Source organism: Canis lupus, chromosome X (genome assembly GCF_003254725.2).
Source record: "Canis lupus dingo isolate Sandy chromosome X, ASM325472v2, whole genome shotgun sequence".
Classification (NCBI taxonomy): Eukaryota; Metazoa; Chordata; class Mammalia; order Carnivora; family Canidae; genus Canis; species Canis lupus.
In genome coordinates, this window is record NC_064281.1 from 110610563 (window position 1) to 110635928 (window position 25366).

At 42.9% G+C, this 25366-nt stretch overlaps 1 long non-coding RNA gene across 3 annotated transcripts in view; it reads left to right on the forward strand.

Moving 5' to 3' along the window:
* Nucleotides 1-25366, forward strand: part of LOC112668583 (uncharacterized) — a 189203-nt gene that overhangs the window by 63240 nt on the left and 100597 nt on the right. For all 3 annotated transcript variants that reach the window (XR_004813153.2, XR_007409493.1, XR_007409494.1), the window contains one exon: nucleotides 22757-22968. This is a non-coding gene — a long non-coding RNA (uncharacterized LOC112668583). The remainder of the gene's footprint in view (nucleotides 1-22756; nucleotides 22969-25366) is intronic.

The following is a 25366-nucleotide window of genomic DNA, read 5'->3' on the forward strand; positions in this document are numbered from 1 at the left end:
ATTTCTGCTCTTGAGGATTTCTCTGCCTCTGAGCACTTTCCTCAGGGAATCTTCAGCTCTCACAGTTGGTAGGAATCTTGAAAGTCATCTAATCCAAACCCCCATCCCTCTTTCAAATCTGTTCTCCAACAATGAGTGGAATGTGGCCGAGGAAATGCCAGTAAGAAGAATGAAGGGATGGGCGGCTTAAAGATGCTATGCCTACTTCACAGGCTAAAGGAAGGGAGAGAGATGAAGTGGGGAAGAGGGTTGAATGAGAGCAAAATAAATCGGGTTTGTAAAGTCTGAGGAAGAAGCCCAGCCTTTGAGATTTAGTTGTGTCAAAAGATATCATTTTCCCCCAATTCCTGCCAGTTATACCTAATCACTCTCTTCTCTGGGGATCCTGTCCCATTTTATGAATTCTGTTCTAGTGCTGGTCACGATGTAGTCTGTGAATATATTTGTGTGTCCTTCTAGATCAAGAGCTCCTGGAGAAAAAAGCTATGGCCTCACTTGTCTGTGTAGCCTTTCCAGTGCCTGACCTAGCGACTCAACTGGCAGCATTGTGACATGGTGACAAATAGGAGCTTTAGGGCCTGTCAGGGGGACTCTTGGTTTCAGTAGCTCCAGATTGGAAATCCCTACCTGGCTTTGACCTGCCTCCTTGCCTTTAGGCAAGTCATTTATCCTGAGTCAGTGACCTCATATGTACAATGGGAAGAACAGTAGCTCTTCTCTCTGAGTTTATTTTTTTTAAACCTTTTATTTTTTAAGTAGGCTCCCTGCCCAATGTGGGACTCAAAGTCATGACCCTGAGATCAAGAATCCCTTGCTCCAGTGACTGAGCCAGCCAGGAACTCATTCTCTCTTTGAGTTTTTTTTTTTTTAAGATTTTAATTATTCATTCATGAGAGACACAGAGAGAGGAATTTTAAGGACTATAGCTGAGCAGAGTTCTTGCTGCTTGGCAAATGATTGTTACTGAGACTTGGATTAGCAGGCCTCCCAGAAATGCTTGCTGGGATATTTGTGTGGGGGCAGGTGGAAGAGCCACGGACCACGAGGCACTGCTCCAGCTGGCTGCCTGTAGAGCTAATGCTGTCCTTAGTTCTTGAGCCTCAGAATGGTGACTTTCTGACTCTTGTCAACTGGACTAGCCAGGTTCAGCTAACTTATTAGTACCTAGCTCTGTTGTAATGCAGACTTGTTTGATTTGGTTTACTTGTCCCTTAATCTGGGGTGACAGATTGGGTTTCACCAGCATTGCACCCCGGCTGCTACCCGAGGAAGAGACAGGTGGCATTCATCCTAAGGAGTCAGGACGCAAACTTGTGTTCCTTGTTCCCTTCCAGAGCCTGACTACGGATAACTTTTACCTCTGGGATCCTTCGGTAGGTTTTCTCAGACAAAATGACAAGCTACTTTGTCATTGGTAATCATACTCAAAACTGTGATTGCCATCAGGAATCATTTCCTCAACAACTGGATCTGTGCCTGTGCTCTGCTACCCCTTAAGGGGAGAGGAATGAAAAAAAAAAAGTGGGGGGGGGGGAGGAATGAGAGAGATAGTCTTATGCCAGGAGAGCATTTGGTCTGGTGTGGGAGACAGTGTGGTGAGTGTTGTGGTGGGGGAAGCACACAGGGTGTCAACGGGGGGCACAGAGGAGGGGCACCATTCTCATCCTTGGGACTTTTCAGAAACTTCCTGAGGAAATGTTTCCTGATCTGAGTCTTGAAAGGGAAACCAAGTTATTAGACAAAACCAAGAATGGGAATTCAGCCCAATTAAAGGAAGAGAAGAGTTTGACTACAGTGTAAGATGTAAGGAGAGTAGCAGAGTGAGATAATAATATTAACAACAACAGCAATTCTGTTATTATACTCTATATACAATACATGTATTATTAACATTAATATAATATATTATTGATTAAATATAATACTAACTTACATATTACTGTTATTATAGCAGATAACACCTAGCACTTGCCACGTGTCAGTCACTGTTCACTATTTAATGATTGATAACTCATTTATTTTTATATTTTTTAAAGATTTTATTTATTTATTCATGAGAGACACACAGGAAGAGAGGCAGAGACAGAAGCAGGTTCCATGCAGGAAGCCTGATGTGGGACTCGGTGCCCTCAGCCAACCGCTGAGCCACTCAGGCATCCCTGATAACTCATTTAAATGTCCAAGCAAAACAGCTAATAATTTTAATGGCTAAAATTTAATGAGCACACGTTGTACACCAGGCACTAGACTAAATGGTCTTAATGCATGATCTAATTTAATCCATTTTTTTTAAAAAAAGATTTTATGTATTTATTCATGAGAGACACAGGAAGAGAGGCAGAGACGCAGGCAGAGGGAGAAGCAGGCTCCATGCAGGGAGCCTGACGTGGGACTCGTTCCCAGGACCCCGGGATCATGCCCTGAGCCGAAAGCGGATGCTCAACCACCGAGCCAGTCAAGTGTCCCTAATCTAATCTTATTTTATTCCTAGTATATAGACTAGGCAACTGAGCTTCAGAGAGATTTAAGTCATGAACCCCAGGCCACATAGATCACAAATATCTGAGCTGGGATTTGAACCCCAAGACTGATTCTTGACCACTAGGTTACAGAGAAGCAGCTGTTCCCTTTCAGTGCCTGTTGGACAGACACCACTATGGTGAAAAATGATCCCACCTTAGGTAAGATTGCCTGGATGCTAATTCAGCCTCTTGGAATTCTTTCTGGAATAAGGCAGGTTACAATAAAATAATGTGCACCCAAATGGATCCTGAAGCCAACACAGAGCTGAAAATTGATTACTTCTAAAGAAGGATCTCTCTGTGCAAGACTTGACAGGGTTCAGAAAACATTATTGGGCAGAATTTCTGCCTCCGTGAGAAGATCTGGGGTCCTGTTAGGTCTGTTTTAGAAACACCGTGAAGCCCGTCTAGCCAGAGTAAACAGAGCATCACAAATTGGGTTCCAATGCCAATGGCAAGGAGCTCTTTGTGCAAAAGGGCTCAATCTTCCTTCCAGGCCATGGAAAGCCAATTTCCTGTCTGGCAAAGCTTGACCTAGGTTGCATCCAGCTGCACTCCTCTGGGACTTGTGATACCACCTCTGCAACTTTGATTGTGTCTGTGGCTTCAGCTCTGTTTGCTTTTATACCTGAGTTCTGGCCCTGGCTCTCACATCCATTAGCTGTGTGACTGTGGGTGTGTCCCTTAACCTCTGAACTTTCCTCACCCATCATGTGGAGTTATTGGTTCTCACCTCCCTACCTCTCCAGATTGTGGGGGATAAAATGAGGTGATATGTGGGCCGAGGCTTAGAGAATGAAAAACATGAAATGAACATAAGGGGTGATTCTTATCCTCTGTCCATTTGGCTTGTCTCCTGCATTGACATTTTAAAATTCATTACGGACAGGAATATAACTTTCTCCTGACTTTTGGGAACTTGAGAATAGGAGTCTGTTAGTTTTGTTGAGCATTTGCCCAGAGGCCATCTTTGTGCTTCTGGCAACCTACTTTATTAGCCCTTAGCAGCTGTGTATTTCTTTCATATTATTATGATTTTATTTTGTAGAGTTTCTAGAGAGTGCTTCAACCCCCTGCCCTGCCCCGCCCCTGCTTCCTTTTGAAAATAGTGGCTCTTGGTTGTCCTCTGAGCTCTTGAATAGTAGCAAAAGCCCCAAGCAGGCCTGAGCAGACTCCTTTCACTTGTGTGGGTGAGCACACTAATGGCAGTAATTAATTGCGCGGGGCAGGGCTTTGTAAACTAAGGACAAGTGAGTGAGTCATGGTACACAGGCTGACCCCCTCACCTGGGCAGCCTCTGAGGACACCTGCCTCAGATCATTAAGGCCTCTTGCCCAATTGAGTCTGACCGCCTCTGCTGGTGGGAGTGAACAAAGCCAAGCTTTTACTAGCTGGAGTGCAGAGATGAATAGAATTAGGCTCTTCGGCCAGGCCTGGCCCAGACAGCTGCTCATGCAAAGGGGTTTCAAATGAACGTGTTTCTATTTAGAGCGTGTATGTTTTGATTGAATTTGAAGAAAAGCATGAGGTGGCTCCCCCTTTGGAAAACAAACTAATTATGTACTCCCGTGTTGTCTGGTGGTTGGAAGCTGGACATGTCCACAACAGCACTTCATGGAAAGAATTTTCTTCCCTGTTGAACGTGAGACTTGTCTGCAGGACCACAGCTGGTGCTTTTGCAAAATCACATGGCTAGTGGATTAAAAGGACCCTGTAGGGAAACCTTGAGCAGAGTAAATGTTCTTTTTTTTTTTTTAATTGGGACTACCACTTCATAATTTTTGTGTTCCATTAATTTGAATTGGTACATGTTGGGTTTTCCCTGGAATCTGGATATAGGGTCGGGTCTCGTAAGGTGATTTGTTCTGTGTGCAGTTGAAAGGGTTCCAGGGAGGCAAGAGCTGGTGGACCAAGTGACACCCCAAGGCAGTTATTGGACTGAACCATTTGCATTTCCATTCAGGTCATGCTGTCTCGGCCAAGCTGTTGACTTAGCGCTGTTTTGACTTGGGTGGCTTTGACTCTTCCATTCAGGCTTTAGAAACATCATTGAGTTAACAGGCCACACACCAATTCACCCTTCTCCCTCCCTACTCTTCAATCCCTTTGTGTTAGATAAGGAGGCCTTTCCCTGCTACAAAAAGGTAGCAGGCCTAAGTTTCCATGAGCTCTATGCCCCTTATACCACCCCCAATTTAGTCTTTGTGCAAGGCTGCTTTTGTTTCCCTCCAAGAATTAAAAGTTAATTGATACCTCAAATGGATGTTGGTCACAAAGCATTTCGCCATCCAATGCAGTCCTGCATCCCATTAGATTAACCCTCTTCTTCAGTTCATTGTAAATAAACATCCCACCACAAAAAAAGCTTACCTACCTGAAGAATTGTATTCATTTGGGTTCTGCAGTAGGGCTAAAATTCTATGACAATGTCACTGGGTTAATTAATTTAGATTAATGACTCTTGGAGTCCTGTTTTCCTTTGCCGTTCCTATTTGTCACAGACTGCTGAACAAGTATTTCCAAATGTCTGAATTTATCAGGCTATCCAGAGTTCTTCCAGAGATGGGTAGTCATCTCAGCCCTAGACCTCTAATTGCAATACTGAAAATCCTCCTAAATGAATCAAATGTTGGATCCTGATGTGATGATCCAATATAGATGGGCTGTACATTCGTATTGTTCTGATAGTTTGTTTTCAGAGAAGAGAAATATGTAGGTTCTCTTCCAAACATGGAAGAAAAACATTTTCAGGGGGTCAACTAAAGGTGCAGTGGAATTCACCCAATTAAGTTGAGAAATACAGAAATAAAGGACATACTTATGTTAGATTTTGCAGTTACTCCAGAGTATGCAAGAGTGTACACCAGTGTTCTGACCTGTCCTGGAAGAATCTGGGTTTTAATAAGGTGTTCTGGAATTTTGGGGTTTAGATATGAGGAAGTTATCACTAATGATAAACAAACCTTCCCCATTAGCTAGTTTTTGTTAACTCTTAGCTAAGGCCACACAAATAGAATAATTTTTGCTGCCATTAGAAACATGGGTTTTCTTTTTCTTATAGGCTAAGCTAATCATTAATTCAGTAACATGGTGGAAGGGCTTGGTGGGCATTTAATATACACTTAATCAGGGTTCCTATTTCTATTCCAGATGGTCCCACCTGCCACATAATGTTTCCCACACCTTGTGGCGTATCAAAATGAAACCATGACTTCTCCAAAGAAGTCATACAAATGGCCAAGAGGCACATGAAGAGGTGCTCAACGTCATCAGTCATAAAGGAAATATAAATCAAAACCACGATGAGAGATTATTTCACACCCACAAGAGTAGCGAAAATGAAACAATCAGATATAGCGAGTGTTGGCCAGGACATGGAGAAATTGGAGCTCTCTTACTTTGTTGATGGGAATGTAAAATATGGTGTAGCCATTTGGGAGAACAGTCTGGCAGTTCTTCAAAATGTTAAACATAGGTTACCACATGACCCAGAAGTTCCACTTGTAGGTGAAACCCAAGGGAATGGAAAGCATATGTCTACACAAAAACTTGTACTCAAATGTTTAAAGCAGCATTATTCATGAGAGCCAAAATGTGGGAACAACCCAATTGTCCATTGATGGATGAGTGGATCAACCAAATGTAAAATATCCTTACAGTAGAATATTATTCAGCCCTGCAATGGAATGAAGTGCTGATACATGGTGTAACATGGGTGAATCTTGAAAACACTGGGCTAAGTTGAAGAAGCCAGACACAAAAGGGCACAGAGAAAAGCAATCTTTTGGGCAGCCTGTGGTTTAGCGCCTGCCTTTGGCTCAGGGTGTGATCCTCGAGTCCTGGGATCTAGTCCCACATCAGGCTCCCTGCATGGAGCCTGCTTCTCCCTCTGCCTGTGTCTCTGCACCTCTGTGTGTGTGTGTGTGTGTGTGTGTGTGTGTGTGTCTCATGAATAAATAGATTTTAAAAACAAAAAAAATTATTAAAAAAAGAAAAGCAAAAAAAAATATCTTTTGCCTACTACATTCAAGGTATTATGAATAACCAAAAAAGCCAAAAGCAAGAAAATATGATTTTCCTTGCAATGGGTACTCAAGGGCTTAAGGGTGTTTCAGTGACTCAGTACTTTGGTTTATATTTAGATGAAAGTAAATTGGTCCCTATTAGTTTTCTAAGCCATCCCCAAAATTCTAGTTGTATTTTGTATTTTGAAGTTTTCTGGCTCATTGGTTCAAGTGATGGAGTAAGGGCAAGCTGGTGGGTGGAACTTTTTAGCCTTTGTAACAAACATTTCCTCTGAGTTGCAGTCAGGTCTGTCAAAGCTCAAAGCTGGTGGTGGGAAACATTTAGACTTGCATACTGAAATGTTTAATTATAGAACAAATATTTCCTTCTGAAAGGAGAATAGCCACCTGCACTTGTATAGCTGACGACTTAAGCCATTTGGAAATATCAGGTCCTCCTTTCCTTTGGTACCAACCTCTCCTTGATCAGAAAAATAAGCAATCCTGTCACTGTGGCCCAGAAACTGAAGGGAGCGGTATGCCCAGCCCACTGATTACTTACCAGTAAAGATAGTGACTCATGTTTTTGAGTTCTTACCAGGCAGCACTATACTAAATGATTTGCACCCGTCATTGTTAAATCCTCACACCTCGATCAGATAGATTTTATTATCATCTCTACAGGTGGTGAAGCTGAAGCACGAAAAGATCACACATCTACCAACCTGAGATTTAATGCCATGACTGTGATGCCAGAGTCCTGCCCTTAGCCACAACAGTGTTATCATGCGCCTTAGCTTTTCAGACTTCTCAATTTTTTAAATGCATGGGATTCCTATAGCTCTGTGACTATAGCATTGATGCTCAATTGGGGGTGCTTTTGTCCCCCAGGGGATATTTGGAAATATCTGGAGACGGTTTGGGTGGTCATGACTGGGGTTTAGGGTGGGAAATGCTACTGGCATTTAGTGGGTAGACATCAGGAGATGTCAAGGGTGCTGCTAAACAGGGCAGTAAGAGGACCACTGGACAGCCCAGGTGGCTCAGCAGTTTAGCACCGCCTGGGGCCCAGGGTGTGATCCTGGAGACCCGGGATCGAGTCCCACATCGGGCTCCCTGCATGGAGCCTGCTTCTTCCTGAGCCTGTGTCTCTGCCTCTCTCTCTGTGTCTCTCATGAATAAATAAATAAAATCTTTTTTTATAATAAATTTATTTTTTATTGGTGTTCAATTTACCAACATACAGAATAACACCCAGTCCTCATCCTGTCAAGTGCCCCCCTCAGTGCCCGTCACCCAGTCACCCCCACCCCCTGCCCTCCTCCCCTTCCACCACCCCTAGTTCGTTTCCCAGAGTTAGGAGTCTTTATATTCTGTCTCCCTTTCTGATATTTCCCACACATTTCTTCTCCCTTCCCTTCTATTCCCTTTCACTATTATTTATATTCCCCAAATGAATGAGACCATATAATGTTTGTCCTTCTCCGATTGACTTACTTCACTCAGCATAATACCCTCCAGTTCCATCCACGTTGAAGCAAATGGTGGGTATCTGTCATTTCTAATGGCTGAGTAAAAAATCTTAAAAAAAAAAAAGAGGACCACTAACAGCGTCACGCTGAGCCACTTTGGCACTGCAGACAAAAGGGAAAAATCAGCAAGAGCGATCCTGCCTTCTTTCAGTTTTGACATTTTGTTTATCGTGGATTTTTTGGCATCAATTTTGATCTAAGAATATATTAAAGTAGTATTTTTTTAAAATTTTTTTATTTATTTATGATAGTCACAGAGAGAGAGAGAGAGAGAGAGAGAGAGGCAGAGACACAGGCAGAAGGAGAAGCAGGCTCCATGCACCGAGAGCCCGATGTGGGATTCGATCCCGGGTCTCCAGGATCGCGCCCTGGGCCAAAGGCAGGCGCTAACCCGCTGCGCCACCCCGGGATCCCTATATTAAAGTAGTATTAATCCTCGTTACTAAAATTTTTGGTGTCCCCTTACATTTTGTGCCCAAGGCAAGTGCCTCCCCCTGGCCCTGGCCCTGGCCCTGGCCCTGCGGCTAAACATTCTTCAGTGTATAGGACAGCCCCCAACGCCAAGACTTATCTGGCCCCAAATGTCAGTCTTTTTTTTTTTTTAATAATTTTTTTAAAGATTTTATTTATTTATGAGAGAGAGAGAGAGAGAGGCAGAGACACAGGCGGAGGGAGAAGCAGGCTCCATGCAGGGAGCCCGACATGGGACTCGATCCTGGGTCTCCAGAATCAGGCCCTGGGCCGAAGGCGGCGCTAAACCGCTGAGCCACCAGGGCTGCCCCCCAAATGTCAGTCTTGCTGAGATTGAGAAACATAGACTAGAAGCAGTGGAGGGATTTTCCCCATGGAAAGGCAAAGAGCATAAAGGGAAGCGCAAATACCAAGCTATTACTCCAGCCCGGGGACTGCCAGCCGTTCCTCTCGCACAGGTGTCGTCTGCCTCTGCCGCCCGCCCCGGGCCCCCAGGCTGCCCTGCCCTCCAGCACCCGAGCTGTCATCTCGCTGTGAACTGGGTCATTGAACTGCGCTTGCACATGCTCGCAGAAACCATGCAGCAGGTTGCTCCAACTACACCCGCGTAGACCCGGGTGGTTGCCCCCAGCCACAGAAATAGGTTTCAGATCCTCTGCTGATAAATTTGGGGGCCGTTTTGCTAAAGAGCGTGGCTGATGGCACGTTGGGGGCCGCGGGGAGACACGGTCAGTTGTTGCCACTCAGGTGCTCCAGACTGTCTTTCCCGATGTCATGTCCTACTTTGACAGGAGCGCTAACCGGGTTTTATTTTATTTTATTTTTTATTTTTTTAAAAGATTTTATTTATTTATTAGACAGACAGACAGACACACACACAGAGAGAGAGAGAGAGAGAGAGAGACAGAGACAGAGACAGAGACACAGGCGGAGGAAGAAGCAGGCCCCATGCAGGGAACCCAACGTGGGACTCGATCCAGGGACTCCAGGATCACGCTCTGAGCTGAAGGCGACACTAAACCGCCGAGCCACCCAGGGGTCCCCGCTAACCAGGTTTTAAACCACACAGCTGTTCTGTTCTCGGCAAAAACGCCCTGTCCCTGCTTCTTGCTGCTCTGAGCAGGAAAGGATGCGGCGGGGCTGCAGGGACTTGCTGACGGCCTGAAGTTCAAATCCCTCCTCCTCTGTTTAGTAGATGCACGACCTCGGCCAAAGCAGGTAGCCTCTCTCGGCCTCGGTTTTCAGGGCCAGGCAGGATAATATCACGTAGCCGGTGGAGGCATTAGGGGGAGAACGAAATGTGATAGGTTGTGTAACCTAATACTCACTGAAGGTTAGTTCTGTTCCCTCCTGGGAAAAGTGTATCAGGACAGGTGAATTTTATTCAAAGGAAAGGCTTGGTGGTTCTGATTTTTCAGACATAGAAAAACGTCTTACTTCTCTTGGGAGAAAAATAAACTTGATTTCATCATCTCGAGCTGAAATAACGGTAGAACGTCAGAACCTTGTAAAGTTCTTAGAAGATTTCACCATACAGATCCATCCGAACATCACTTTAAGGCTAGCAAGCTGTTAATTTATTTGTCCACTTTTTCCTGAAGTAGATCTTTACCTTATTCCTAAAGCCATCTGGGCTGGTTTAGCTGGGCCAGAACCCAGAGCTAATGAGGCCAAGGTCAGGGCTGGATCCCCATGGGGAGCAGTTAGCTCTGCTCCCGTCTTTGGCCCGACCCTGGTCCCCTAACCCTACCAGCTGGCTTTCTACCATGTGTTTGCTCCGGGGGGGGTGAGAAGAAGAGTGTGGCTGTGGACCCTCACTACCAGCAATATAGCTGAAGGCCTGAGTGTTTGTGTGAAAAGGCTGCATGAGAAAACCGATTCCCCAATTCCACTGGGCCTTGACGACAGATGATCAGCATTGATGGTCATATAAAGGCACCGATCGCAGTACAGTTTATAATTATTTTCTTCCTAATTTATCTCCTTTTCCTGAATGACTGGCCCCATCAGAGAGTGGCAGCCACTTCCTGATGCTCCGACATGGTCCTTGGTCATTTAAGGCTGCATAGCTGATGCCTGCTGTTGTCAGCAATGCTGTGGCAAGAACCTTCTGTGAAGCTTGCAACCAAGGTTAAACATTGGGAAGAGGCTCTTGTTAGTAGCATCCCATTACTGTTGCTATGATACCTTTGGTGCGTTGACTACAAAGCATCAACAAAAAACCTCCTGATCCGAGGTGGAGGCAGTTTTTCATGTGGCTTTTGATTTGTCTTCTGTTGCATGTGTGTCTTTTAAAGGGCATTTGCTGACCCATTGCACCCGTATCACAGAACAGCACATGTTTTACCATTTTGGTTGTAAACAGAAAAATTATCCACTCAAATCCCCAGTAAAGAGATGGTTTCTCCCAGGACTTTTTACCTGTCTCATTCATTAGTCTCAAAACAGGAATGAAACCAATGTAAAATTATATCTCATTTGCACTCTCATCTTCAGTGTTTTACGCGCCTTCTTCGCCTGTTGGAAGCATTTCTGGTAGCACCATACGTAAAAACAGAAACTATATTTTGTACGAATACAATTATATACAGTTCAGGTAAAGAAATGTCAGAGGGAAGACTAAGAACATTTCCGGGCATGGCTATTTGTTATGGAAAATTTCCAGCATGTAAAAAAGTAGATTAATACAATGAACCCTCGGTACCAATCACCCAGTTTTCATGACCATGCTTGTTTCATCTCTCCCCTAATCTACCCCCCTTCCTAATTATTTTGAAGGAAACTTAAGATATCTCATTTCACCCATAACTATTTTTTTTAAAGATTTTATTTATTTATTCATGGGAAACACACAACACACACACACAGAAACAGAGAGAGAGAGGCAGAGACACAGGCAGAGGGAGAAGCAGGCTCCATGCAGGGAGCCCGATGTGGGACTCGATCCTGGGACTGTGGGATCACGCCCTGGGCCAAAGGCAGACACTCAACCACTGAGCCACCCAGGTGCCCCTCACCCATACCTACTTTAATAGATAGTGCTGCAACATAAAGATGTCAAGAACATTTTAAATAGATTTGAAAAATGGCAGAAAATCATGTGATGGGGGAAATATCTTGAGTAATGTTGGCTCTCCTGGTACCACATTTTTTGCATCACAGACTTAAAACCTGAAGAATTGATTGAAGAGAGCAGAAGGGAACAGGATGTTTGGGAGCCCTTAGAGGACTGTCACGAGATAAAGCAAAGATATGGATAGCAAGGTGGGTGATCCAGAAGAAGTCTGCCACCAAGCTGTCCTGCAGACTGTGGCTGGGAAGAAGTCAGAAAGAAGAGTTGGGTCAATGATAGGAAGAGCAGCTCATCCAAAGGAGTACACCAAGTGAGGGGTGCCTGGGTGGCTCAGTCGGTTAAATTGTCTGCCTTTGGCTCATGTCTTGATCTCAGGGTCCTGGGATCAAGCCCTATGTCAGGCTTCCTGCTCCTCGGGGAGCCCACCTCTCCCTGTCCCTCTGCCTGCTGCTCCCCTTGCTTGTGCTCTCTCCACAAAATCTTTAAATAAATAATAAAATCTTTAAAAAGAAAAGTAGTAAACCAAGTGAGATTTGAGCAGATTGCTCTTATTTCTTTAAAAGTGACCCTGAGGTGGTGGAAAGGGAGGTGGGCGGGGGGTGGGGGTGACTGGGGGACGGGCACTGAGGGGGGCACTTGATGGGATGAGCACTGGGTGTTATGTTATATGTTGGCAAATTGAACTCCAATAAAAAAATAATAAAAATAAAAAATAAAAGATAAAAGTGACCCTGAAATCATCATAACGGTTGCCAAGATCTCGTGAGCACTTACTATATACATTGTACAGTTTGTGGATTATCTCCTGTAATCCTCAAAGTGTCAGCGCTATGTACTGTTCTTGTCCCCATTTTATAGATGAGCAAAGTGAAGCCTAGAGAGGTCTGAGGGCGGGGCTGTGATTCGAATGTAATCAGCCTGACCCCAGTGCCATGTTTGTAACTACCGGTCTGCCTTTCAACCAGCTTTGAAAGCAGTAGATTAAGGGTTCAGTATAGCTGTTTTAAGACTTCTGTCTTTGACCAGTGAGATTTAGAAAATGGATAGTCTTAAATTCGTGGGCACTGAGCCTTTTGTGAAACTCAGCTAAAGCTCATACCTGGTGATTTGGAGCACATGCCTCCATTCATTCATTTATTCATTCATTCAGCAAACAGTATGTGAGCAAGACACTGTGCTATGCCTGGACCATTCCTGCCCGGGTGAACCCTTGAGTGTAAACTCTTTGCTTCAGTGTGAGTGTACCTCTTTCAAAAGTGAAGAATGCCAAAATTAAAGCTTGAATGCTCAGTCATTTGAACTCTCGGCTGTGAGTAACAGAGACATTCATTCTGTAGTTTAGGCAAAAAGGAAGAATTTATATAGACCCTGGGGTTCTCAAGGAACCCAGGGGATAATGCAGTTGGACTTCAAGAATGACCTGGGGCCAGACATTGGGTTAGTGGTTGGGACTTTTCTTTCACTCCCTCTCGTCCCTGCCCCTCTCTGCATGTCAACTTGAATCTTTCTTTCTCTGCTCCCCAGGCTGCATGACAGTAGATGGCTATCCCTGGCATCCGCATTGGCACTATAGGTCCAGCTACTCAGGTTAAGCCCAAGTTTCTCTTCGTCTCAATTGCAAATTCATAGTCGGCTGCCCACAGTTGAGTCAGTCACCTGTGGTCAAGGGATGGGGGAGTCACACTGTACAGACATGGCTGCTGGTAGCCCCCCTCCCATAACCCCTCCATGAAGAAGGTGGGGTAGTATCCAGGGAAGGAAGGCAGGGGGAAGGCCAGTAAGACAATCTAATAGGCATTCAATGAAGAAAATGGTAACAGGGGATCCCTGGGTGGCGCAGCGGTTTAGCGCCTGCCTTTGGCCCAGGGCGCGATCCTGGAGACCCGGGATCGAGTCCCACGTCAGGCTCCCGGTGCATGGAGCCTGCTTCTCCCTCTGCCTGTGTCTCTGCCTCTCTCTATCTCTCTCTGTGTGACTATCATAAGTAAATAAAAATTAAAAAAAAAGAAAATGTTAACAAATACTATAGAAGCACATTAAAATACATGTATTCTAGTTTCTAATACTTCTTTTTAAAAAACATTTATTTATTTTTATTTATTTATTTATTTATTTATTTATTTATTTATTTATTTAAGGGAGAGAGAGTGGGCCAGGGGACAGAGAGAGAGGGAGAGAGAGAATCTTTTTTTTTTTTTTTTTTGAGAGAGAGAATCTTAAGCAGACTCCCCGCTGAGCACAGAGTCCAATCCCAGGGCTCCATCTCACGACCCTGAGATCATGACCCGAGCAGAAACCAAGAGCTGGATGCTTAATCGACTGCACCACCCAGGTGCCCCTCTTATACTTCTTTCTGAGATGGAAATTAGGAAGCCAACAAATCAAATAATACTCAAATATCTGCCATTTGTCCACAGGCACAATCATGACAATTATTATATAACATGTATCCCACAGTATCAAATGACTTGTCTTGATTCTAGATAGAAACATTTGAAGTCTATCAGTTGGACTACCAAAAGAAAATTCTCACTGAGTACCTCCCATGGCCAGTGGAAACTTTTTCAGTTTTATTTCAGGTACCTAAAAGTTTCTAAATTGGAGAGAGAACTTTGAAACCTTATGCTTACTCAAGTTCTTGAGACTGCAAAAGGAATTTGCTTTTTACTTTCTGTACTTTTGGCAGTTAGGAGAATACAATGAATGCTACATGTCCCTGAGCACTGGTAATTGTGCTTTTAAAAATAATGCTTCCAGTTCCAAATTATACTCAGAATTAATCCCATAATACTCAAAAAATGCATTGCATTCTTATAGTGGGTGCCTTTTTGCTTTTAGCATTAGCTAATATGTCACTGTGCCTCACAAATAACACTGCCTATTGTATACTTGACTTTGCGTGTAACTGTGTGGTTGAAAGTAAGAAAAATCTTTCCTAGGTGGGGTGGTGATTTTCAGCTATTTAATTCAGTTTCACACTCAGTGAAGGAGAATGCTAGCAGTTATAGCAACATTATTATTGGAATTGGCCCGACTCATCAATGGCCTCCAATATTTGGCCAGTGAGACCTGGCAACGGTTGTGAAGATGCAGGCTACATGGAACTGAAGAGCCTGTCTGCGTTTTTCATTCCTTCTTGGGGAAGATGCAGCTTTTGTCAGAAGAGGGGGAGGCTCAACTCCTCAGGAAGGCGCTCTGTCCAAAAAGAAGCTGACTTTCTAGTTTAGACTCATGAAAAGTCATTGAGGGGATGCATGTAAATAAGAATTGCAGGGTCAATCCATCTGTCTTTAAGCCAGAATGATGCTTAACATTCCAGACCATGGCCTTCTGCAAGCCACCAGAAGCCTCTTCAAAGGCCACCCCTGCCCTGTTCCCACCCTGCTAGCACAAGGGGGAAAATCCATCTTGAGATCTTTATTTTTTTTTTAAGATTTTATTTATTTATTCATGAGAGACAGAGAGAGAGAGAGAGAGAGGCAGAGACATAGGCTAGAGAGAGAAACAGGCTCCATGCAGGGAGCCCGATGCGGGACTTGATCCGGGATTCCAGGATCACGCCCTGGGCTGAAGGCAGGCACTCAACCGCTGAGCCACCCAGGCGTCCCCAATCTTGAGATCTTTAATAAGAACAATCGATAACCTTCTTATACTGCTTTACCATTTACAGATCACTTCCATGGGCAGCTTCTCATTGGATTAGAACCATCCATTTTACAGAGAAGGCTATTTGGTGTAAGAGAGAATACGCAACCTCTCTGTGGTTCCAATGCCAGGAAGTCACAAAGCCAGGACTGAAATCTAGGTCTTTGGCCCCAAATCCTGTTCTTTCCCAAGCATACACAAATGGCTTCTCTCATAGGTATGTATAGTTGGGACATCTCCAGGCCAAAGGATACCATGGCTTCTTGTCTCAAAGGAACTTGACAAGATTTAAGGACAGTTGTGTAGAGCAGGGATAAGGAAGTTGCTGTGTCATAGCTCCACGTCTAGCAAACGGATTACCACAGTTAATGATACATTAAGATTCCTCACAATTGCATCAAAAAACACACTTTGGAACTTTCGGGAGTGATGTGCAGGAGAAATAGAGCCTAGTCTGATAAGACGTTTGAAGACCTTTATTAGTATTTACTTACCTAGCTCGTGTTCCTGTTCTCTGAACATACCCCCACCTCACACTCCGGAAAAAGTAGGAAGGACATTGGGAAGTCCTTCCTAGCATTTTTTAAATACTTGATTTTGTTCAGATTTGTCCAGACAACAGATGTAGGCATCTGCTTTGGGGAAGTCTGTAGAATCACCTTTATAAAGTGAGCTCCATTTTATGATTTTAAAATGACTTGATTTCTAAAACCTTGGCAGTTTTCTCTAGAGGCACAGCAGTATTGTGAAGGGAGATCAGCCTGTCGTCCTAGAGTGTTTTTCTTACAGGGTTGTGTTTGCTTTTCTGTTATTCTCTGTCTTGTAGATGCTGCTGCAAAGCTATTGTTTATCTAATTTTCAATTATGAGCATGAGTACATTGGAGACTTATAATTATTTTAACTCCTCCCGTACAGATTCCTAACTAGAGATACTACCGAGGACACAGCCAGGACATGCTGTTGAACATGCTGTTGAGCCTCTTTTAAGTTTATATAAACACTGAATATAAATATCAACCTCACTGCACCCCCCCCCCTCTGGAAAGGAAAGTTCTGGTGCTTATGCAGTCAGAATTTTCTACATAGAAATCCGAGTGAAAGAGGACAAGATTTTAATGGGTGATAATAGTTGCATTATGGCCAGTTAGTTGCCTCTTGATTGTGTAGCAGAGTGAACTCTTTGCTTGATACATTCCCACCTGAACCAAACACTGTTATCTTCCTATTTCTTACACCCTTTCCCACTCACCTGGAACCGAACACTTCCCTTTGTTGTATCTTATCTAAGAACAAGGAAATGCCACTAGCTACAGGTAAATATGACCTTTGTGAACTAGCAGAAATGTTCCTCAATGGAATGGCTTGGAGCTCTGGTTTCCAACATGAGATTCATTTCAAAGTGGCCTAGTCAGAGTTTATACTTAACCATGGATTCCTTTGGAGTTGCTGGTGGTTTGTTGAGGCAATTGTGCCTAATGCTAGTAAAAACTGTATTACTTGCATTTATGGAAGTTTTGTTAAAATTTCTTAAAACAAGGAGTCAATACTATAACATTGAAAAAAATATAATTAGTTGACTTTGTGATAGAAACTAGTGGTACTGACTGCTAAATGGGGCTTGAACTTATAGCCCTGAGATCAAGGCCTGAGCTGAGATCCAGTCAGTCACTGAACCAACTGAGCCACCCCAGTGCCCCTAAATGGATATTCTTTATAAAATATCATCAGGGGTGACTAGATGGTTCAGTTGGTTAAGCATCCTACTCTTGATTTCGGCTCCGGTCATGATCTTCAGGTCATGAGATCAAGCCCCACATCAGGGGGGCTGAGTGTGGAGTCTGCTTGAGTCACTCCATACTGAGTGTGGAGTCTGCTTGAGATTCTCTCTCTCCCTCTCCCTCTGCCCCTCCCTTATGCTCTCTGTCTCTGTCTTAATAAATAAATAAATAAATAAATAAATAAATAAATAAATAAATAATTTTTAAAAAGTCATCAAATACATATATTTAGGAAGTTGTAAAGACAAATTATTGTATAAAAATAGGTTTGCCAGAACATACACAGTGCTTAGTTAAATATGAATATTAGATAAACAATGAGTAATTCTTTTGTTTAAGTCTGCCCCATGCAATATTTTGGATCCACTTACACTAAAAAATTTTTGGTTTATCTGTAATTCAGATTTAACTGGGCCTCTTGTATTTTTATTTGTTAAATCTGGTAAGCCTAGTAAATAACACCTATTTCTCCATGATATGAAACCATCAGATCAAGTAATTCTTAATACACAGCTCAACTGAAACAAGCCTGTTAATAATGGGCAATCGACTGGAAAAGAGTATGTTTCAGCAGAATATCTATTAGTCTATTTTACAAATAATGTTAGAATTTTGTATAACGAAGTATATGCTTTGTATTCATTCTTAGAGCTCAAGGATCCTATGTTGTAATTAACCAATTTCTAGTAGACCACCCTGCCTTCTCATGTATGGATAACACTAGAAGGAGGTTGCAAATAACTAAAGGGACTAAATAGTTGATATATATCTGTTTTGTTGTTGTTATTTATTATTCTTATTCTTAGCAGCAGCAGCAACAATAACGAGGACTCACTATATGCCAGGCATTGTACTTGTAATGCCTTTTCTCAGATTGACTCCTTGTAACAGCTTCCTGAGTAGGATTTATTATTATTCTCCTTTTCAAGATGATGATTCTGTAGCTCAGAAAGGTTATATAATTAGCCCAAGAGCTACTTGGCAGAACAAATTCTAGAATTCTAAGTTTCTGATCACTCTGCTGAATTCCTTCTGTAAATGACTAACTCTGTACAGAGGTATCTCAACTTAAGATATGGGCCATGCTTTCACTTAAGTATCCATGGTATGGATTAATGTTGGAAAATTCTGCCTTGAGTTTTCAGATCTCACAAATAGTATAATAATACCAACTTAAGGACATTGTAGTTTGAGAATCGAAAACTGTTGAGAAGAATTTCATCTCATCAATTTCATTAATTTTATTTCGTACCTCATTCCAGAAAGCATTTCAAGCAACTTGATAACTTTTGTGCTGATTTATTTTCTGTTAAGATCAGGTTTTTAAAAAAATTTTGTTGGGAATGCCTACTCAGTCATTTATTTAGCAAATGCTCTGAAAGCATTGCTGTGCTTGACTCTTGCCCTTAAGGAACATCACCTGGTCTGGGAGGGAGATAGTTAAAACAGAATCATGGCAAAGTCGTCTCTCAAAGACTTGGAAATCATCCAGAGATTAAATCTGTTCCAACATAACCTGAAACAAGAAGAAAGACAATCGAAATGATTTCCACCCATCCCTGACCCAATTCAGAAATTACCACAAGTCTTGTGTTTTGCACTTTTCCTCTGAGCTCAGTGTTAGCACCCTCTGGGCTTCCCTCCCTTCAAGGAAGAACTGGCTGCACTTTCTCAGCTGCCCCTTTTGTCACCTGATCTAGGATAAAAAGGAATTGGGAACTTTTGATGACTGCTCCTGCAAGGCCACATCTGATGGACTGCCCTCGGGTGGGAAGATGAGCCTCTTGATGGATAACCTCGCTTAACCAGATGGCCTCCCCATTAGATCACATTCAAGATGTACTGGCTCCCATGCTTCCTCCGTGAAATTCCACAGAGTTAGAAGAACTCTAATTTTCTGGATGAGGATACTGAGCCTCAGAAAAGGGAGGGGACATGCTAGGGGAAACAGCTAAGCAATTATAGAGTCAAGACTAGAACCTGGGCCTTCTGGTTTCCAGCCAAAAAGTCCTGGTTTCATACTGTTGAGCTTTGTACTGTCTTCAAACTGAATGTGGTCCTCACGGTCTCCTCTTTGGTCTAGAAACAGATTCTGTGGGGTGTCTCATAGAATGTAGCCATCATTTGCCACGACCAGACGCATGCCCAATGAGAGTCCTGAAATAAATGACATATTCTCTCAGGTCGGAAAGCTGTCACATTTCAAGGCACACATTTGAAGCATAAACTAACAGCTCTTCCCCCACCAAAACAAAGCAGTTAGTAGTTTGTTGTTATTCCTGGGGAAACATCTTTCAAAACATGGTTTTTGGAGTTCTCTGAAGGAAGAAACTGGAAAGTTGGGGACAGAGGCATAGTAATAACCAGGTACAAGAAGTGGCATCCCAGAGGGTGGATTACAACCGGGCAGCTCTAATAATACCCGAGTCACTTCTGTTGATTGGGAAAGAGGAAGATGGATTTCTCTTTAAAGGCATTCTCATTCTTTATATATGTGTTCTAGGTAATAGCATTTGATTCCTGACTTTATCGAGCTCTCTATGAATAAACCAGAGCTGTTACCAAACTGTTTGAAAATAGCCAGCCAGAGAAAAAGGCAATCAGCACAGTTATTTGGTAATGCATAGAGACCGAACTGAATTTGTGTGGCATTTTGTAGATCCTGCTTTGGTCAGGGAAGCCAGGATCAATAATTAACATTTCCCAAATGCTTTAAAATTATTCATTGATCACAATAGCATGTCTGCAAAGATATTTCCATATGAGAAGCATAAGGCTCTGATCTGTTTAGATCAGACCACCTGGTCCCCAATTGGCAGCCCCCAATTTACAAATGAATCATGTCATGTTCCAGACGTTAGTATGTGAGTCAGTTGGAAACCTTGAGCATGTTTTCACGTAGAAACAATATTATTTATGATGGTTTGTTTTTTTCGGCTATGGCAAACACTCTTGCCCTTCATTTACACCAGGGGTTGACTTCCAAGTTTATTTAATCATGGTGTAATTGACAGGCAAAAGTGTCACCAGTTAGCCTAGCAAACTAGAGGTGTGAGATCCCTATTTCTCAGAAGATAATGACAAGAAATTAGTGTGTGGGTGCTGTGATTCAGATTGCAGAACTCAAATCTACCTACCCAGAACTTAAATCCCCCAGAATTGCTCTGTCTCTATCATTTCTTATTTGTAAAGGGTTGAACTAGAATAACCTGTTGTGGTGCAGTCAAGAGGCAGCTGCTGTGGGGAGACCTGGCGCCTGAGCAGCCGGCCTTGAGAATTCTATGGTAGGGCACTGCCACTCATTGGTTCTGTAATATTGGACAAGTGACCCCTGTCCCCTGAGTGGTATTCAGGAAAGTAGAGTAAGACCTGTGGGGGGGGATGTATTCCTGGTGTGCTTTGGTTCAAGCCGATGTCCCATCCCCGGCTCACTAGTTCTACCTGGAGAAGGGGGTGAAGGAATGAAAGAGGACTCAGGAAATAACAAGGTGTTCAAGTTCCTACTTTTAAAATTAGAAATATATATATATGAATATAGAAGTAATATGTGCCTATTGTAAACAAATTGTGAAATAGAAATATTAAACAGAAGAAAGTAAAATAATAATAATAATAATTTTACCACCCACAGAAAACTAACATTAATATTTTGGTAATTATTTAACTAACATTAAATAATTTTTCTGTTTGTGAGCAAGCACACACCTTTTAAAAAGTTACAATGGGGGATCCCTGGGTGGCGCAGCGGTTTAGCGCCTGCCTTTGGCCCAGGGCGTGATCCTGGAGACCCGGGATCGAATCCCACATCGGGCTCTCGGTGCATGGAGCCTGCTTCTCCCTCTGCCTATGTCTCTGCCTCTCTCTCTCTCTCTCTGTGACTATCATAAATAAATAAAAATTAAAAAAAAAAGTTACAATGGGATCCTACTAATATTGTTGGATGACTTCAAAAACTCTTAATAATAGCATATTGCTGATTATTTCCCGTGGTAAAAAATATGGGTCTACTTATTTCAAAAGCTTAGAAAATTTATAAGTAAATAACTATAGATCCACAGGAGCATTTTCAACCACCACTTGGTAACCTATTGTATGGAGAAAGTGTCATTTGTCTGACCAGTCCCCAACTCCTTTTTGATGCGCCATACAGACTTCCCTGCTTGGTTTATGCAGGCCCTGGAGAGCTATTGTTAGTATCTGTTCCCAAATTCACATTCGGTGGGGTCACACTGGTAGCTTAAAATGGCCACCCCGGGTGTGCTGACACCACAGAAATGAACAAATGCTACAAATGGGGCTGTTTCTTTCTCTCACTGCTGGGAGAGCTGGTTTACTAGCACAGCACAGAGCGTGCCTCAGCTCACTCTCCGCCCTCACTTTGCCTAGCTCAGCTGGTCCTGTGAAGGGGGATGCTTGGGAGCAAAGGAACCAGCAACAAATAATCACAGTAACAACCAGTCCTCAAACGTTGATAACAGACCCGTCTGTGGTTAATGCTCCCATCACAAAGTACAGGCATTGTATCCTAACAATGGTGCGTAAATAAATAATAATAAGGTTTTGGAGGCCAAGTGTTTTGGCAAATAAATTAAAGCTGTGTTATCTGTTAACCCAGTACCAAGTTTCTGATTGAATAGATTACAGATGAGTAGCCCAGCCAGCAAGAAGGAGCATCTAAAAGAAGACCACAAATGGTGGTTTTGCTTTTTGTTTGGGATTTGTGTTGTTTCTGCCGGGGAAAGAATGCTTACCAGTAGAATGGCTCCTGTGATCCCCAAATGATCACAGGAGTATTTATGTGGGACTTTAAACCCTGTGGGTGCAATACCGAGGATGAGGGCTGGGACTCTTGGGTTCTTCTTTTCTGGTCAGGGCAAGACTTACTTCTAGTTTTTGGAAGGGGTAGAAAAGAGGGCCAAAAAAATATGGGACTTATTACCCTTTGGGATGCCATAGACATGTCACTTCACTTCAAAAAGTGTGTTTTGCTTTTTGCTGGGACAAAGCAGCAAGGATATAGTGTTATAGGACACCTCATTAATCTCAGGGTTGTTACCTGCATCAGCTCATGTTTCTCTGTCCCTGACACAACACAGTACTTAGGGTGTCTCAGAAGCTGTGTTTTACAACATTCCTTTCCCTTATTCCCACATCACCTTTAGCAGCGTAGTGTGGGGGTGAAGTGTACCCGGAACCTGACACATCCAGGTTCAAAGCCCAGCCCCCCCACTTATAAACTATGTGACCCTGGCCATGTTTCATCAGATCCACTTTCTGCCTCAGTTTCTTTAGACATAAAATGGGACGATAATGGGCCTGTCTTGTGAGAGTCAATTGAAATGATGCGTATCAAATGCTTATTACATTGCCTGGCACTTAGCAAGTCTAGTACCATCATAATTTTCCTGTATCGGTCTAGTTCTTTCCATCCATCTTACAGAAACGCTATCAAAAAGACTCTCCTGACTACTCTCATGTGCCCCTGCCTAGGTGATCTTTGAAATGACTCAGCCCCTGCTTTAACAAAACTCATCTCCTGCTAAGCACCACACACACTGCCTAGTTCACCGGAGCATCAGCTTTTTCTCATGAAACAGATCCTAGAATTTGTCTCCAACCTCCTTATCCTTCTAGGCCGGTGTCCTCCGAGAGTCTCCCACAATCCCCCCAGCCCACAGTGCTTTCATAAACTCACATAACTGATGTTCTCTAATTCTGTCTTCCTCTCAGGATTACCCACTTGGCCCTAACCTGTGACAGCTCTGGAGCTGCTATAACAGACTTGCATCCAACCCCCATGTCGTGTGATAACTGCTCCAGATTCGGAAGGCACAGGGGCAAGACCTACATCCGTCCACCCGTGTGTTGGAAATAGGTTTGCCAGATTCAGCAAATACAAATACAGGATTCCCAGTTACATTTGAATTTCACATAAGCAAAAGGTGATTTTTTGGTATGAGTATATCCCCAATATTGTATGGAGGAATATTTACACTAAACATTATTTATGGGTTATCTGGAATTCTAATTGAAAAGGGTATCCTATACTTTATCTGACAATCCTATGGGAATTGAGGAGAAAGGAGAAAGCAAAAGATCTGCGACAAATCCTGTGTATGCGGGTCCTCTGAGAAAATTGACTCATTTAATACTCACCTTTTAACTCATATCGTCACCTGGGTTCTCTGTCTACCAGGGCTAAAGTGTACAGTTGTGCACTGGGCACTCACAACATCATTTTGTCTTCATCATGTTGATATCAAGACATTTATTTTTAACCATTTTCTGGCAGATGCCAGTAAAGTGTCTTAATCTAACAATATCAATATATTTTGACAATTTGTTGGAAGATGGAATTAAGCATCTCAAGGAAGAGGCACCTTTTTCTGGTTTACGCTAAGGGGTCATATGGCCAGTGGTAACCCAGTCCCCATTGCAGATTAGCTATAAAATGTGCTACAGGATTTTTTAAACCATGAGTTGTGACCCATTAATGGGCTGGGAAATCGTTTCAGTGGGTCGCAACCAACATTAGTGATATAATGATGATGATGATAATGGAATAGAATATCAGAATGTATTCCACACAAGAAATGTGTTGTTAGAAGTTGTGATTTTATTTTACATGTTTTTGTCTCCTGTATGGTGAGAAAAAATATATTTTTGATTGTCTCTCACTGTCAGAAAGGTTTGAAAAGCACTAAAATGGTGGTAAAAACCTTGAAATCTTGAGATCAGATCAGGGTACAAATTCTGGCTCTGCTACATGAAGCTGTGTAACCTTAGGCAAATGACTTGACCTTTCTGGGCCTTGCTTACCCCATTTACAATTCGGGGATAATAATTGTGCCTGCCTCAAGGGTCGCACTGAGGATTTGATGAATTAATCCATGCAAAGCACTTAGCACAGGGCCTGGCATATAGCAGGGGATCAATGCAGTTTTTGCTGTTATTATCCATGATCGGTCCAGAGCTGCGAGGGTTGGGACAGACAGACTCACCAACTGTGTGAGCAGTGACAGCTGACAGCCAGATGTGGAAAGAAAGAGAATTCAGAATAATGCAAAAGCAGATGAGGTACAATAAAGGGTGTTCATATTGATGACCCTGAGTCATCAAGAAAAGGTTAAATGATGCCCAGAATGTTCCATTGAATAAAACAAACTCGTAATACGTTTAGAAGCCTCTTCCAGTGCAAACTATCCAAATAAATAGGATGAACACTTAGCAGAAAATCTCAGTTAATTGGGCGATCAATTTATATGGAGTTCTGATTCCACCAAAGTTCTGGTTCTGCTGTATGTTCAGATAAACGAGATATTCTAGTCCTGTATTTTTCCTATAAGCAGATCTTGACTCCCAGGTAGGTTGCAGGCTCTCTGAGGACACAGACTGAACTTTGCATTCCTTCTGGATCCCCTGCAGAGTCCGCATGGGGTCAGCACAAGGCTGTTGTACCTAGGCTCCCTATTCCCCAGGCTAAAATGTGGGGGCAGTCCTCCACCCCATATGCAGGATCCTTCTGCAAACTGGATCCGGTCCTAGCCCACACTGTGGGGGGAGGGGTGGTGGTTTTTCCTTCGTCTTGCTGCTAGCTTGCTTTGGGAGATGAGTGATGGCAGCACGGATATTAAGTCTGCAACTCTTCTCTTTCATAGGCATGTTGCTGCTTGTTAATTCTTGCTAGATGCTCACCAGGGGTGTGTGTGTGTGTGTGTGTGTGTGTGTGTGTGTGAGGGGGGTGAGCATGCATTATGACTTGAGAGCTTTTTATTAGACTAGTGTTTTAAAATTCTTTTGAGTATGAACACCTCTTGTTAAAATAGCAATCATCTTTACCAAGCAAATCAAACAGCTAATCTTGGGGACCACTTGATAAATTTTTAAAAATTGGTCAGTAATCACTTCCAAATCCATGTTGGGTCTGCGGCACAGCAATGCAGTATTCATTTAGAAAGACCATGGGTTCTCTCCAAGCATGGACATGTGTGAAAGCTGCTTTTTAATGTTTGCTATTTTCATCCACCCTCCCAACTGCCACAATGATGATGGTTGTACTCTTAGAATGTAGTGGTTGAGAAAAAACACTTGGGCAAAAAGCAGCTAAGAATCTAATGGCACTTTAAATGAATCAATCATAGCTACATCTATCTACATTAAAAATAGCACACATATGAACTAGTCACATTTTTAAATATATTGCTCTGCTAGTTCCCTGTACTGTTATTTCTTTAATGTCAGAAAGGGAGACAGAACATAAAGACTCCTAACTCTGGGAAATGAAATAGGGGTGGTGGAAGGGGAGCAGGGCGGGGGGTGGGGGTGAATGGGTGATGGGCA